We start from the raw sequence: 13,571 nt of genomic DNA, 5'->3' as shown, positions 1-13,571 counted from the left end.
CGTGCATTCATAAGTTTTGTGGTAACTGGTTTACATGCTAAATAACAAATAACATAATTAAATATATCCATCGAGCAATTAAAAATACACAAATTCTAGTCTCAAAAAATCCCACCTCAGAATCTTGTTGATATAATCTAATACTAATAATAATAGGTAGCAATTAAATAACATTGTACTACACAAATTACAAATAATCTGCACAAATATTTTATGAAGTAGGTGTTATTTTTATTCAATTATACAGATGAGAAAACAGGCACAGTGAACCTAGCATGGAATGAGAACCCAGGCAGTCGGGTTCCAGAGATCACAATTTGAATCACTATACTGCCTTTCAGTGAATTCAAAGGAATGCACAATTTGAAGACCACTTTATCCAGGTATTAGGAGTAATGAAATGTCAAGTGAAAGAGCTGACCACTTTAAAAAATTCTCATGTTTCAAATGAGTACACTTTTTTTTTTTACTTCACTATTATTCAGTGTTTTCCACCTACAGATTATCTCAGTGGAGAAAGAAACCATCTACTCTCGCCTGCAACCATAAAAACAGACAACTGGGAAGATAAAGGACTACTTACTGCACTATTTTACAAATGCTATTTCTTTGTTATTGTTGTACATTCTATTTTCTCTTATAAAAGGAAGAAAACTTAAGCATACACACTCAAGTAACACATGGAAAATCCATCACAGATTATATTCTGAAAACTATTAATTACACTGTAGTTTAAAATAGGTATTATTATCTTAAAGGTATTTAGATATAAGCATGCATACATTTGTCTTTCTGTAGCCTAGTAATAGGTGACTGGGAAGAGGACAGAAGAAACTAGGCATTTGCCTTAGAAAGTTATTGCTATAAACTTTGTAGATTTATGAATTTAACCTACTTGATAGGTACTATGGTTACTGAGGGAAATTCTGAATATGCCAAAAACTTCATTATGAAGTTTTAGTCTTCGTGTTATTTTCTCTCCTCAAGTAGGTGATCTGATCTACTGATCTATGATTATCCTTTTCTTTCAACAGTTTCAGTAATGACTGATTGCTAAGGCTAATATTTAGATCTCTGTCACATCAACCATACTCTTGAATACAATAAAATAGAGCACCAGAAAATAGTACTTTATCTGGTAACATCTCAATATTATCTGTTTTCTAAAGCCCTTATATGTTCATGGAAGATGATACTAAATACACAGGCAGGAGTTAGAACAAGGCAGGAATTCCACAAAGGAACTTATGGCTTTAATTCCAGTTTACTAGGATGCCACCAGCGTTTATAGAAGCGGTAATTCCTGATCTCTTAAAAGAGGTCCAGACCAAATATCTCACTGTTTGATGAACATCTCTACATCAATGGACAGAAGCACCTCAAAATTAGTACATTCTAAACCAAATGCCTTCTTTCTTATCCTCTGCCTTTACCCAAAGTTCACAAACCTGCTCCGCATTACACCTAAATGGCCTGTCAAGATACGTACGGTGAAAACTTTGAGGCAGCCAAGGGTAGCGACGGCTGCTTAAATCGAATCTCTCTTCATGTACCTTTCACAAAGCTACAGAAGTCAACCAGAACAATAAAACCACATAAACCCAATGCCTTCAACATTACAAGAAGACAGAGGAACCTAAAACTTAAATAGAAAAGTAAACCCCCAATTCTGGAAGAGATATCTCTTGAGCTGCCATTATAAGCCCTTGCAGAGAGCAAAGATGGGAGTGGGATGGGATCTGGAAAAACTATAAAGAGAGAAGAGGACTTCCCTGGTGGCACAGTGGTTAAGAATCCGCCTGCCAATGCAGGAGACATGGGTTCAAGCCCTGGTCTGGGAAGATCCCACATGCCACAGAGCAACTAAGCCCGTGTGCCACAGCTACTGTGCCTGCGCTCGAGAGCCTGCAAGCCGTAACTACTGAGCCCACATGCCACAATTACTGAAGCCCGCGTGCCTAGAGCCCGTGCTCTGCAAAAAGAGAAGCCACCACAATGAGAAGCCCGCACACCGCAACAAAGAGTAGCCCCCACTCAGCGCAAGTGGAGAGAGCCCGTGTGCAGCAACGAAGACCCAATGCAGCCAAAAATAAAAATAAAATAAATTTAAAAAAAAAAGAAGAGAGAAGAGAAAAAGAAGGGCCTATGATAGACTTAGAATCACTCCTCAGAAGAGAAAAATACATTACAAGTGCAAAAGTACTGAGAGTGTCCTGGTGGATCTGAGCATTCACTATAGGGACGTGACTTAAAAGTACAGGGTGGGCTTCCCTGGTGGCACAGTGGTTGAGAATCTGCCTGCCAATGCAGGGGACACAGGTTCGAGCCCTGGTCTGGGAAGATCCCACATGCCGCAGAGCAAATGGGCCCATGAACCACAACTACTGAGCCTGCGCGTCTGGAGCCTGTGTTCTGCAACAAGAGGCCGCGACAGTGAGAGGCCCACGCACCGTGATGAAGAGTGGCCCCCGCTTGCCACAACTAGAGAAAGCCCTCGCACAGAAACGAAGACCCAACACACCCAAAAATAAATAAATAAATTAATTAATTAAAAAAAAAAAAGTACAGGGTATCCAGGAGGCATCAGTCAGGGTGCACTACTCCTGGGGAAGAGAAGAGTAAGTGGGAAGGGTGAGGCATAAGGGAGAGGCTTATCCAGTCTCTGTTGGAGACTAGAGAAGTGAAGGGAAATAGAAACAAGAGGATAAATTCACAATCCTGCAAGACAAAAGAGAATCCCCAAACTGAAGGAAATGCAAATCTTCCTCTCACCACTAAGAAAAAAAAAAAGCACTATCCATTAAAGAAAGTGCACTTCGGTACAGTGACAGAGTAGTTTCCCTTGAACTAGGATGGCTGTCATTTACTGCAAGCCAAAACCTGCCCAAGAAATAAAATAGAGGAAAGCAATCTCCATACAAAGCTATTATTAGAAGAGAATAGAAATGAGAATTAAATATCTCTGCTGACAAAAATCATTCCAGGGAGTTCCCTGGAATAGTGATTGATAAAGGAGTAAAAAAATAGGTTGAGGGATTTCCTTGGCAGTCCAGTGGTTAGGATTGCAGAGCTTTCACTGCTGTAGCCCTGGTGCAATCCCTGGTCAGGGAACTGAGATCCCGCAAGCTGCACAACATGGCCAAAAAAAATCATTCCAAAAAAACCTAACCATGAAGTGTAAGAAAACTAACACAATATCTCATTTAAATATCCTCTAACAATCATTTGGAGATAGGAAGAGCCACTTTAAATTGGAAACTCAGGTACTTCCCTGGTGGTCTAGTGGTTAAGATGCCGCACTGCCAACGCACAGAGCGTGGGTTCGATCCCTGGTTGGGGAACTAAGATCCCACATGCTGCGCGGTGTGGCCAAAATACATAAAATAAAGTTAAATTTAAAAATAAATTGGAAACTCAAATAATAAGACCAAATGTTGATGGAAAAATAAAATGATAGTTGACTGAACTCAGGAAAGAAATACAAGAGAAAGGAAAATAATCTCAGAAATAGAGACTAAATAACAAGATGCCAACAGGAGAATAGAAATAAAAATTTAAAGTACAGGTTTCTGGTAACTGAAAAAAAAAAAAAGAAATAAAAATTTAATAAGAGGAATTAAAGAAAGGCAGAATAGCAGTTAAGAGAATAAAAATGAGGGGGAAAGAAGGAAGAGAGTTTAGAGAGAAAGTGGTTGAAATGGAAGACACGCAAAAAAACCCACAACAAAGGTATAACTAGAGCTCCTTAGAAAAGAAAACAAAACAATGGAACTGAACCAATATTTGAAACTATAAACAAAGAAAAATTTCTGGAAATAAGATCTGAATGTATACATTGAAAGGCCTATCAGGTAGTTGGCTAAACTGACCCAGAACAACCAACTCAGAGATATGTTTGAATAAAACTATTAAGATAAAGAAAATATTCTCATAGCCTCCAGACATAAAGACTAAATAACTTCAGTGTAAGAGAATTAGAGTGACATCAAACTTATCAAGAGCAACATACAATGCAAAGTGAAAATGCAGCAGCATTTTGAAGAAATTCAAGGGAATAAAGTGAAAACCAAGGATTTTAACTCAGCCAACCTGTCGTTCAAGTATCAAGGTTATAGATAAGGAGTTTAAAACATGCAAGAATTCCAGAAATATTATATTCATGAGCCCTTCTTAAAAAATCTATGAGGATAACTTTCACCCAACCAAGAGTTGATTGGGAAAACTTCAGCAAAAGGATTTATAGTGAACATTTAATGTATTCAATTAAAGACTAAAACAAAGGTAGGTACATAAGTGGAAGAATAATACATAAGGAAAACAACTTATAGATGTTATAAGCTTTGATAATGTAGGAAGTAATGCAACTAAAAATATGTTAAAAGAATGGAGAAAAAGGAAAACAGAATAAGTCCACTGATAACTGAATAAGTGGGAATAAAAAAATACCATTAAAAAAAAAAGACAAACCAGAGAATAAAAGGTTAAATAAGAAAACAAGGACTAAGAGCATTTTTTAAAAAGTATTAGTCTAGGGAATTCCCTGGGGTCTGGTGGTTAGGACTTAGCGCTTTCACTGCTATGGCCTGGGTCTAATCCCTGGTCGGGGAACTAAGATCCTACAAGCCACACGGCACAGCCAAAGAAAAAAAAAGTATTAGTCTAAAGGTAACTACTTAAACAAAAATACAAACTTTCCTAAATACTAAAAGAAATTAAAAAAATAATCCAACATAACACATAAACAGGAAACTTAACATTCTGTACATAATAATTATAACATAAAACAATATAGCAGAATAGGGACCACAATAAGTTGTATCAATAAATATGAATGGGCTTCAGTCATTTATTAAATGAGAAAGATTTTCAATTTGGCTCACAAAGCGAGGTGTATGCAAGAGACACACCTAAAATAAAGTGATTCAGAAAGGTTAAAAATAAAAAGACAGGCAAAGGTATACAGGACAAATGGAAGCAATAAGAAAGGAGTTTGTGATCCTGGTGTCAGACAAAGTAAAATTAAAGCTAAGAAAGTATTAAATATGACAAAAGGGGGCAGTTTTTAATGCTAAGAGCAAAAATTCACAATGTAGATATAATAGCCCCCAATAACACAGCAATTACTGTTATAAAGCAGAAACTGTAGGACATGCAAGGAAATGTATAGAAACAAATTAATAATGAGAGACTTAAACACATCACTCAGTAAAAGACAAGGCAAGTGAACAAAAATATTTAACTATGTAGACGACCTAAACAATGTAACCAGTAAAGTAAATCTTTAGGAGAAATATACATTGAATTCTACACTCTGATAATCTGGAATATACCTTCTTCTCAAGCACACATGGAATAGCCACAAAAACTGATTATATATTAGGTCACAAAGAAAGCATCAGGAAGTTTCAAAAAGAAATAACATTCTGATCATAAAATATCAAACTAGGAATTGGAACAAAATTTAAAAACATAAATAAAAAAAGACCTTCTACCTAGAAACTAAAAAGCCTTCTATTAAACACTTCTTGGGTAAAGAGGGAAACACAAACTAAACTAATAAAATTTAAAAAAATGATAAAGAAAATACAACATATAAAAATCAATGAGACACATTTAAAGTAGTGGTTCTCAACTAGTGGTTTTGGCCCCCAGGGGCATTTTTCAGCATCTGGAGACATTCTGATTGTTATGAGTATGCAGCAGCCAGGAATGCTGCTAAACATTCCTCAAGGCACAGGACAGACCCCCATGATACAGAATTATCTGATCCAAAATGTCAATAATGACATGGCTGAGGTACCCTGACATAAACCAGTAAGGAGAAGAAAAGCCAGAGATCAAAACGAACATATAGAATAAAAGATAAAAGACTAAAAATTAACAAATGAAGTTCAAATTTTAAAAATATAGAAAAGGAACTATACAAAATAAACCAAAATAAAGCACAAGAAAGGAAACAATAAATTGAAACAGAAATTAATAAAGCAGAGAATACAAAAAATAGTAGATCTAATTAATAAACCCAAATCCTGCTTCCTTGAAAAATTTTAAATAGACAAGTCATTAACTAAATTAACGAAGGAAAAAAGGAGAAACAACAATATGCAAAATAAGAAATGACAAGAGGGAATAACCATCAAAACAGAAGAACTTTTAAAAAATCGTGAGACTATTTTGCAGGCATCTATGCAAATGAATTTGAAAACTTGGATGAAATGGATAATTTCCTAGAAAAATAGAGGTCACCAAAATTTGCCCAATTAGGGATTGAGAATTTAGACTGGTTTCAGTATAGGAAATAAAGTTACTTAAAAAAAAAAAAAAAATCCCACAAAAAAGCACAAGGGGTCAGACTTTGACTATGGTGGGGTAAAGAGATTGGCAAATCTTCTAAAACACACGTATAAGACCAAGCAAAACTCTCCAAAAAACAAAAACAAAAATAAAAACAACAATTTTAAGGATCTGGAAATCGAGCAAAAGCAATAAGCAAATGGAGAAGTATTTATTTATGATAAGCTGCTACAACCCCACTTAAGAACAGTGGGAGTCAGTGGCTTCTTGCCTGAGGCTGCTGCCATCCATCATCTACCCCTGTACCCTGGCTCAGTGAGTGTAGTAGTATTACCAGTGTGGACTGGCCATGAGCCAGCAGCCTCCCTCCTGAGGGGATGTGTTTGATATGGCTCAGATGCTGAAAACCTGTGACAACAATGTCAGTGAAATGCTTAAAAATTCAGTATGAAACAAATGGGAAAGAAACCAGTTTTTCAAGACTGAAAATGTGGTCCTAGTTGGGGTGAGGTGTAGAATAGCCAGAAATTTATGGGAAGATCCTAAAAATGAAAGAACCATAGAAGGGCTAGATTAACATTCCACACATCTCTGGCTAACTGGGAAAATATGGGCATACATAGGGAAGACCTGAGAAAGCTTTGAGAAAAGTTAAAGCTGGGCAGGTTTGAGGATGACTGAATTCTGAATGCACTCTCCAACCCACAGGCTGATCCACTAGAAGAGATGAAAGACTTATGGCTGGAGGTGTTTGAGTACCACCACTGCCAAAATTATTGGTGACCACTAAGCTATGCAGACAGTGGTGACTTCTAGAAAGCCAGGCTAAAAAAATTAAAAACTGAACAGAAACATTAGCAGCCATACACTTGGGAGGAGATAGATTCTGGAATACAGGCAGTTTGCAAAAACAAAAATCAACCCATTAAAAATAAAAAAATCCTCAGGGGAGAAAAATCAGAATCCAGAATTTCTGGATAATATTTATCCAAAATGTCTAGCTTTCAATAAAAAAAAATTATGAGACATGCTAAGAAAAAGGAAAGTGTGACCGATACTCAGAGAAAAGGTCAATAAAAATGAATTCTGAGGGGATCCAGGTGTTGGATTTTGCTGACAAAGACTTCAAAAGTAGCTATTATAAATATGATCAAATAAGTTATGCAAATTATAATTTAAATAATTACAGGAAAATATGACAACAATGACTCAATAAATAGGGAATCTCAACAGAAGAATGAAAAGTATAAAAAAGAACCAAATGGAAATTTTAGAGTCAAAAAATACAATGGAAATGAAAAAATTCAATAGATGGATTCAACAGCAGATTTGAGATGGCAGAAGACAGAATCAGTAAATCTGAAAATAGGTTAACAGAAAATGACCAATATGAAAGAGAGATAAAAGACTGAAGATGAGCAGAGCCTCAGAGACCTGTGGGACAAAACTCAATAGTAATGAGGGACTTCCCTGGTGGTACAATGGTTAAGAATCTGCCTGCCAATGCAGGGGACATGGGTTCGAGCCCTGGTCTGGGAAGATCCTACATGCCGTGGAGCAGCTAAGCCTGTGCGCCACAACTACTGAGCCTGGGCTCTAGAGCCCGTGAGTCACAACTACTGAAGCCCGCACGCCTAGAGCCCGTGCTCCGCAACAAGAGAAGCCACCACAATGAGAAGCCCGCGCACCACAATGAAGAGTAGCCCCCGCTTGCCGCAACTAGAGAAAGCCCGCACACAGCAATGAAGACCCAATGCAGCCAAAAATAAAATAAATAAAATTTTTTTAAAAATCAATAGTAATGAGATTCTCAGAAAGAGAGGAGTGAAAGTGGCAGAAAAAAATATTTGAAGAAATAATGGCCAAAACCTTTTTAAATTTAATGGAAAACACTAATTACAGATTCAAAAGCTTAATAAATCCCCAAATAGGATAAACACAAAGAGATCCGTACCTAGATATATCATAGTCAAACTGCTGAAAACCAAAGACAAAGAGACTATCTCAGAAACAGTGAGAGAATCATTCACATACAAGGGAACAGCAATATGCTTACTGACTGACTCATCATCAGAAAAACAATAGCAAAAAATCATTAAAACAAAAATTTAGTTCTTTAAAAAGATCAACAAAATTAATGGACCTTTATCTAGATGGACTAAGAAAAAAGAAAGAAAAATTACTAAAATCAGAACGACCCTACAGAAGTTAAAAAGATTAACAGAGAATATTATGAACAACTTTATGCAACCACATTACACAACTTGGTTGAACAAATGCCTAAAAAGATACAAAATACCAAAGTAACTCAAGGAAAAACAGAAAATCTGATTACACCCATTAAAAATAAAGAAACTGAATTGGTAATTAAAAATCTACCCACAAAGAAAAGCCCAGGCTCAGATGGCTTCATAGATAAATTCTACCAAACATTCAAAGAAGAATTAATACCAATCCTTCACAAACTGTTCTAAAAAATAGAAGAGGGAACATTTCTCAACTGCTTCTATAAGGCCAATATTACCAATGCAAAGTCAGAAAAAGAAATCACAAGAAAACTACAGATCATTATTCTCATAGACACAAGAATCCTCAACAAAATAATTAGTAGAAACATATAACATGGATATATGCCATGACTATGAGGGATTTATCTCAGGAATGTAAGAATGGTTAATATCTGAAAATCAATAATGTAAAACACCATATTAATAGAATAAAAGACAAAGGACATGATCATCTCAGTAGATATGACAAAAATCCAACAACAATTCACAATAAAAATCTCAACAAACTGTAAGAGAAGGGAACTTCCTACAGGGCATCTGTGAAAAACCTACAGTTAACATCATGCTTAATGGTGAAAAACTAAACCTTTTCCCCCTAAGATTGAGGAAAAAGATGTCTGCTTTCACCACTTCTATTTAACATTGTTTGGAAAGTTCTCACCAGTGCAGTAAGTCAAGTAAAAGAAATTAAAAGTATATAGATTGGAAATGGAAAGAAAAACTGCCATTATTTGGAAATAGCATGCTACTGTATATAAAAAATCCTACTGAATCTACCAAAAGCTACTATAACTAATGAACCAATTTGCAATGTAGTAGGATATAATATCAGTATACAATAAAAAATTACATTTTTATACTGGCAACAAACAATTTGAAAATAAAATTAAAAAAACAATTCCACTCACAATAACATCAAAAGAATAAAATATTTACAGATAAATTTAACAAGTGAAGTACAAGACCTGTCCACTGAAAATTAAAACCTCGCTGAGAGTAATTGCATTAGATCTAAATAAAAGGAGAGAAATGCCACGGTCACAGATTGGAAAACTCAATAAGGTGTCAGTTCTCCATAAACTCATCTATAGATTAAATTCAATCCCTATATAAAAAATAGGCTTCTTTTTGGGTAGAAATCGACAAGATGAATCTAAGATTTATATGAAAATACATGGGACCCAGAAGAGCCAAAACAACTTGGGATAAGAACAAACTTGGAAGACTTACATTACCTGACTTCAAATTTTATTATAGGGACTTCCTTGGTGGTGCAGTGGTTAAGAATCCACCTGCCAATGCAGGGGACATGGGTTCGACCCCTGGTCCGGGAAGATCCCACATGCCGCAGAGAAACTAAGCCCGTGTGCCACAACTACTGAGCCTGCGTGCCACAGCTACTGAAGCCTGCGCGCCTAGAGCACATGCTCCGCAACAAGACAAGCCACCGAAATGAATTTATTATAAAGTTATGGTAAATCAAGAGAGTATGGTATTGGCTTAAGGATAGACATACACATCAGTGGAACAAAACAGAGAGTCAAGAAATAAACCCTTTGATCAATGATCAATTGATTTTGACAAAGATGCCAAGGCAGTTCAACGAGGAAAGAATACTTTTTTTCATCAAACAGTGTTAGGACAATTGGGATAATCAAATAACCAAAAATGAAAACCAAAAATCTTAGATAGCTACTTCACACAATATACCAAAATTAACTCAAAATGGATCACAGACCAAAATGTAAGAGCTAAAACTATACAACTTCTAGGAAAAAACATGGGAAAATATCTTTGTAATCTCATTAAGCAAAGATATCTAAGATATGACAACAAAAGCATGATCCATAAAGGAAAAAATTGATAAAGCAGAATTCATCAAAATTAAAATCTTTTGCTTTTCAAAAAAAAAAAAATGTTCCATTAAGAGAATGAAGACAAGTCACAGACGGAATAAAATATATTAGCAAATCATATATCTGATAAAAGATTTGTATCCAGAATACATAAAGCACTCATACAACTCAGTAGGAAGTCAAACAATCCAATTTAAAAATGGACAAAAGATTTGAATAAACATTTCAGCAAACAAGATGCACAAATGTCCAATAAGCACATGAAAGGATGCTATTAGCCAAGGAAAATATAAATTAAAACTACAATAATGGGACTTCCCTGGCGGTCCAGTGGTTAAGACTCTGCGCTTCCACTGCATGGGGTGCAGGTTCGATCACTGGTTGGGGAACTAAACTCCCACAGGCCATGTGGCGTGGCCAATAAATAAATAAATAAGTAAAGCCACAATAAGAAACCACTACATACCCACTAGAATGGCTAAAATCCACAAAACTGACAATATCAAGTATTGATAAGGATATGTAGAAATTGGAACTCTTACATTAATGGTGGGAATGTAAAATGGCCCAGTCCCATTGCAAAACAATTTGGCAATATCTTAAAAGTTAAATGTAAACAGCAATTCTACTGTTCAGTATCTATCTAGGAAAAATTAAAAAATACATCTGCACAAAGACATGTTTGCAAATATGTATCAATATATATATTTTTTGGCCCGGTGGCTTGCGGGATCTTAGTTCTCCGACCAGGGATTGAACCCGGGCCCCAGCAGTGAAAGTGCTGAGTCCTAAACACTGAACCACTAGGGAATTCCCAAAATATTTATAGTATCATTATTCATAAGAGCCCCAAACTGAAAGCAAACCAATGTCCATCAACTGATGAATGACTATCCATGCAATGAAATACTATTCAGCAATAGAAAGGAACAAAGAAACTAACACAATATTGTAAACCAATTATACTCCAAAAAAAATTAAAATAAAATAGAAAGGAACAAAGTACTGATACATGCTATAATGTGATAAACATTAAAAAATATATATATAATGCTATCTGAGAAAAGCCACACACACACAAAAAACACATATTATGTGATTCCATTTACATGCAATTTCTAGAAGAGTCAAATGAGCCACTGAGAAGGACACAGGATCTCCTCTGTGATATTTCTGCCAAAAATGCAAAACCTGAATATAATTATGAGGAAACAGTAGACAAAGCCAAATCGAGGACCACTCTACAAATAATTTGTCTGTGTTCTTAACAAATAAAAGACAAAGGTCAAAGTACTGTTCCAGACTGAACAGTACTGAAGAGATGTGAAAATGCAATGTAATGTGGATCTGGGGTTTGATCCTGGAATGGGGAAAAAAAGAACTATAAACAATCATACTGGGATAACTGGCGAAACCTAAATATTGACTGTGGATCAGATATCAAATTTCCTGATTTTCGTAATCTTTACTGTGGTTATGTAAGTGTCCTAGTTCTTAGGAAATATACACTGAACTATTTAAGGATAAAGGGACATGATGTCTGCAACTTACCCTCAAACGGTACAGAAAAATTAATATGCATATATATATTTATACACCCAGAGAGAGAAAGGAAATGAGCAAAATGTAAACAATTAATGAATGTAAATTTATGGGAGTTAATTGTACTATGCTTGCAGTTTTGAAATTATTATATCAAAACAGAGCTATTTTAAAAACCTATAGGGCTTCCCTGGTGGCGCAGTGGTTGAGAATCTGCCTGCCAATGCAGGGGACACGGGTTCGAGCCCTGGTCTGGGAAGATCCCACATGTCGCGGAGCAACTGGGCCCGTGAGCCACAATTACTGAGCCTGCGCGTCTGGAGCCTGTGCTCCGCAAGAAAGGCCGCGATAGTGAGAGGCCCACGCACCGCGCTGAAGAGTGGCCCCCACTTGCCACAACTAGAGAAAGCCCTTGCACAGAAACGAAGACCCAACACAGACATAAATAAATAAATAAATAAAATTTAAAAAAAAACAACAAAAACCTATAGATAGTGGGACTAAAGTTTCGAATCACTTTTTTTCCTGCATATTTCAATTAAAACAAAAACATCTTTCTCAGTCATCAGTATAATCAGATATCATCCTTCCTCAAAAATGGCTATGGCCTCTACTGCCACAGAATAAAGTTCAAACTGTAGTATGATATTTACAGTCCTTTCCACCCTGGTCCCAAAGGACCTTTCCCTCAGTGCTTCTCAGATTCTTCCCCAAACACTTTCAAGTCTCTAAGTCTCTACATATACCAACCGCTGCTTGGAAGGTTTGACCTCGAAATCCTCTTCATCTTTTGCAGTTCAACTCAAGTGTCTTTTCTGCTTAGCCCTTCCCAATCCCCAAAGGCAAGCTCTTTCTCTCCACACATACTGAGTTAAGTTCCCCCACTCCTTTTTTGCACATTTATTATACCTGATGTGCCTTGCTTGCCCACTGTCTGGCACATAGTAGGTGCTCAACCTGTCTGTTGTAATCCTACCATAGTTTTATTCTCTAACCTTCCCACTAAATATGTATCTTTCTTCTTTAAGCAAAGGCAGTAATACATTTTGATTGTTAAAATAGTACCTGGTCAGGAAATCACGATGAAACAGTGAGATAGCTACTTGCAGGGAATAGATGAAAATGAAAAAAAAAAAGAAAATATTTTTCCTAATCATTAGTCACCTTCAGTCTGAACCTATGTACCTCTCGGCTACAGGGCCTCCTGACTTCAGAATTTACCAAATATTTGAGTATTAAGTTAACGAACTTCTGTGTACAAAGGCAAAAGCAGGTATAGACTTGGGCCGATTGGTGACTATAGGAAGATAGATAAAATAGATAATTGAGTGGATTATTAAATTCTTTGAAAATTTTCTATTTAACTTCCTTAGTCTTGAGGATTTGCAAAAGGATGCACATAGAAACCGAGAAAACACTTGAAGGCAGATTATTTTCCACGATTGTATCACAAAAGCAGGTCATGAGGGCTCTAGCCAGCCTTTAAAGAATACACTGAGAGAAGAAAAACAAAATTAAGAAAGGGAGAGGAAATGGGGTGAAAAAACACATTAATTTCCTAATCTACAAGTTTAGAGGAAACTTGTGTAAA

The 13,571-nt window shown here is 36.2% G+C and overlaps 1 protein-coding gene across 1 annotated transcript in view; it reads right to left on the bottom strand.

Moving 5' to 3' along the window:
* CDKL4 (cyclin dependent kinase like 4) overlaps nt 1-13,571 on the bottom strand; it is a 47,363-nt gene that overhangs the window by 32,970 nt on the left and 822 nt on the right. The window lies entirely within an intron of this gene.

Source organism: Balaenoptera ricei, chromosome 13 (genome assembly GCF_028023285.1).
Source record: "Balaenoptera ricei isolate mBalRic1 chromosome 13, mBalRic1.hap2, whole genome shotgun sequence".
Classification (NCBI taxonomy): Eukaryota; Metazoa; Chordata; class Mammalia; order Artiodactyla; family Balaenopteridae; genus Balaenoptera; species Balaenoptera ricei.
This window is presented reverse-complemented; position numbering and strand designations above follow the sequence as displayed.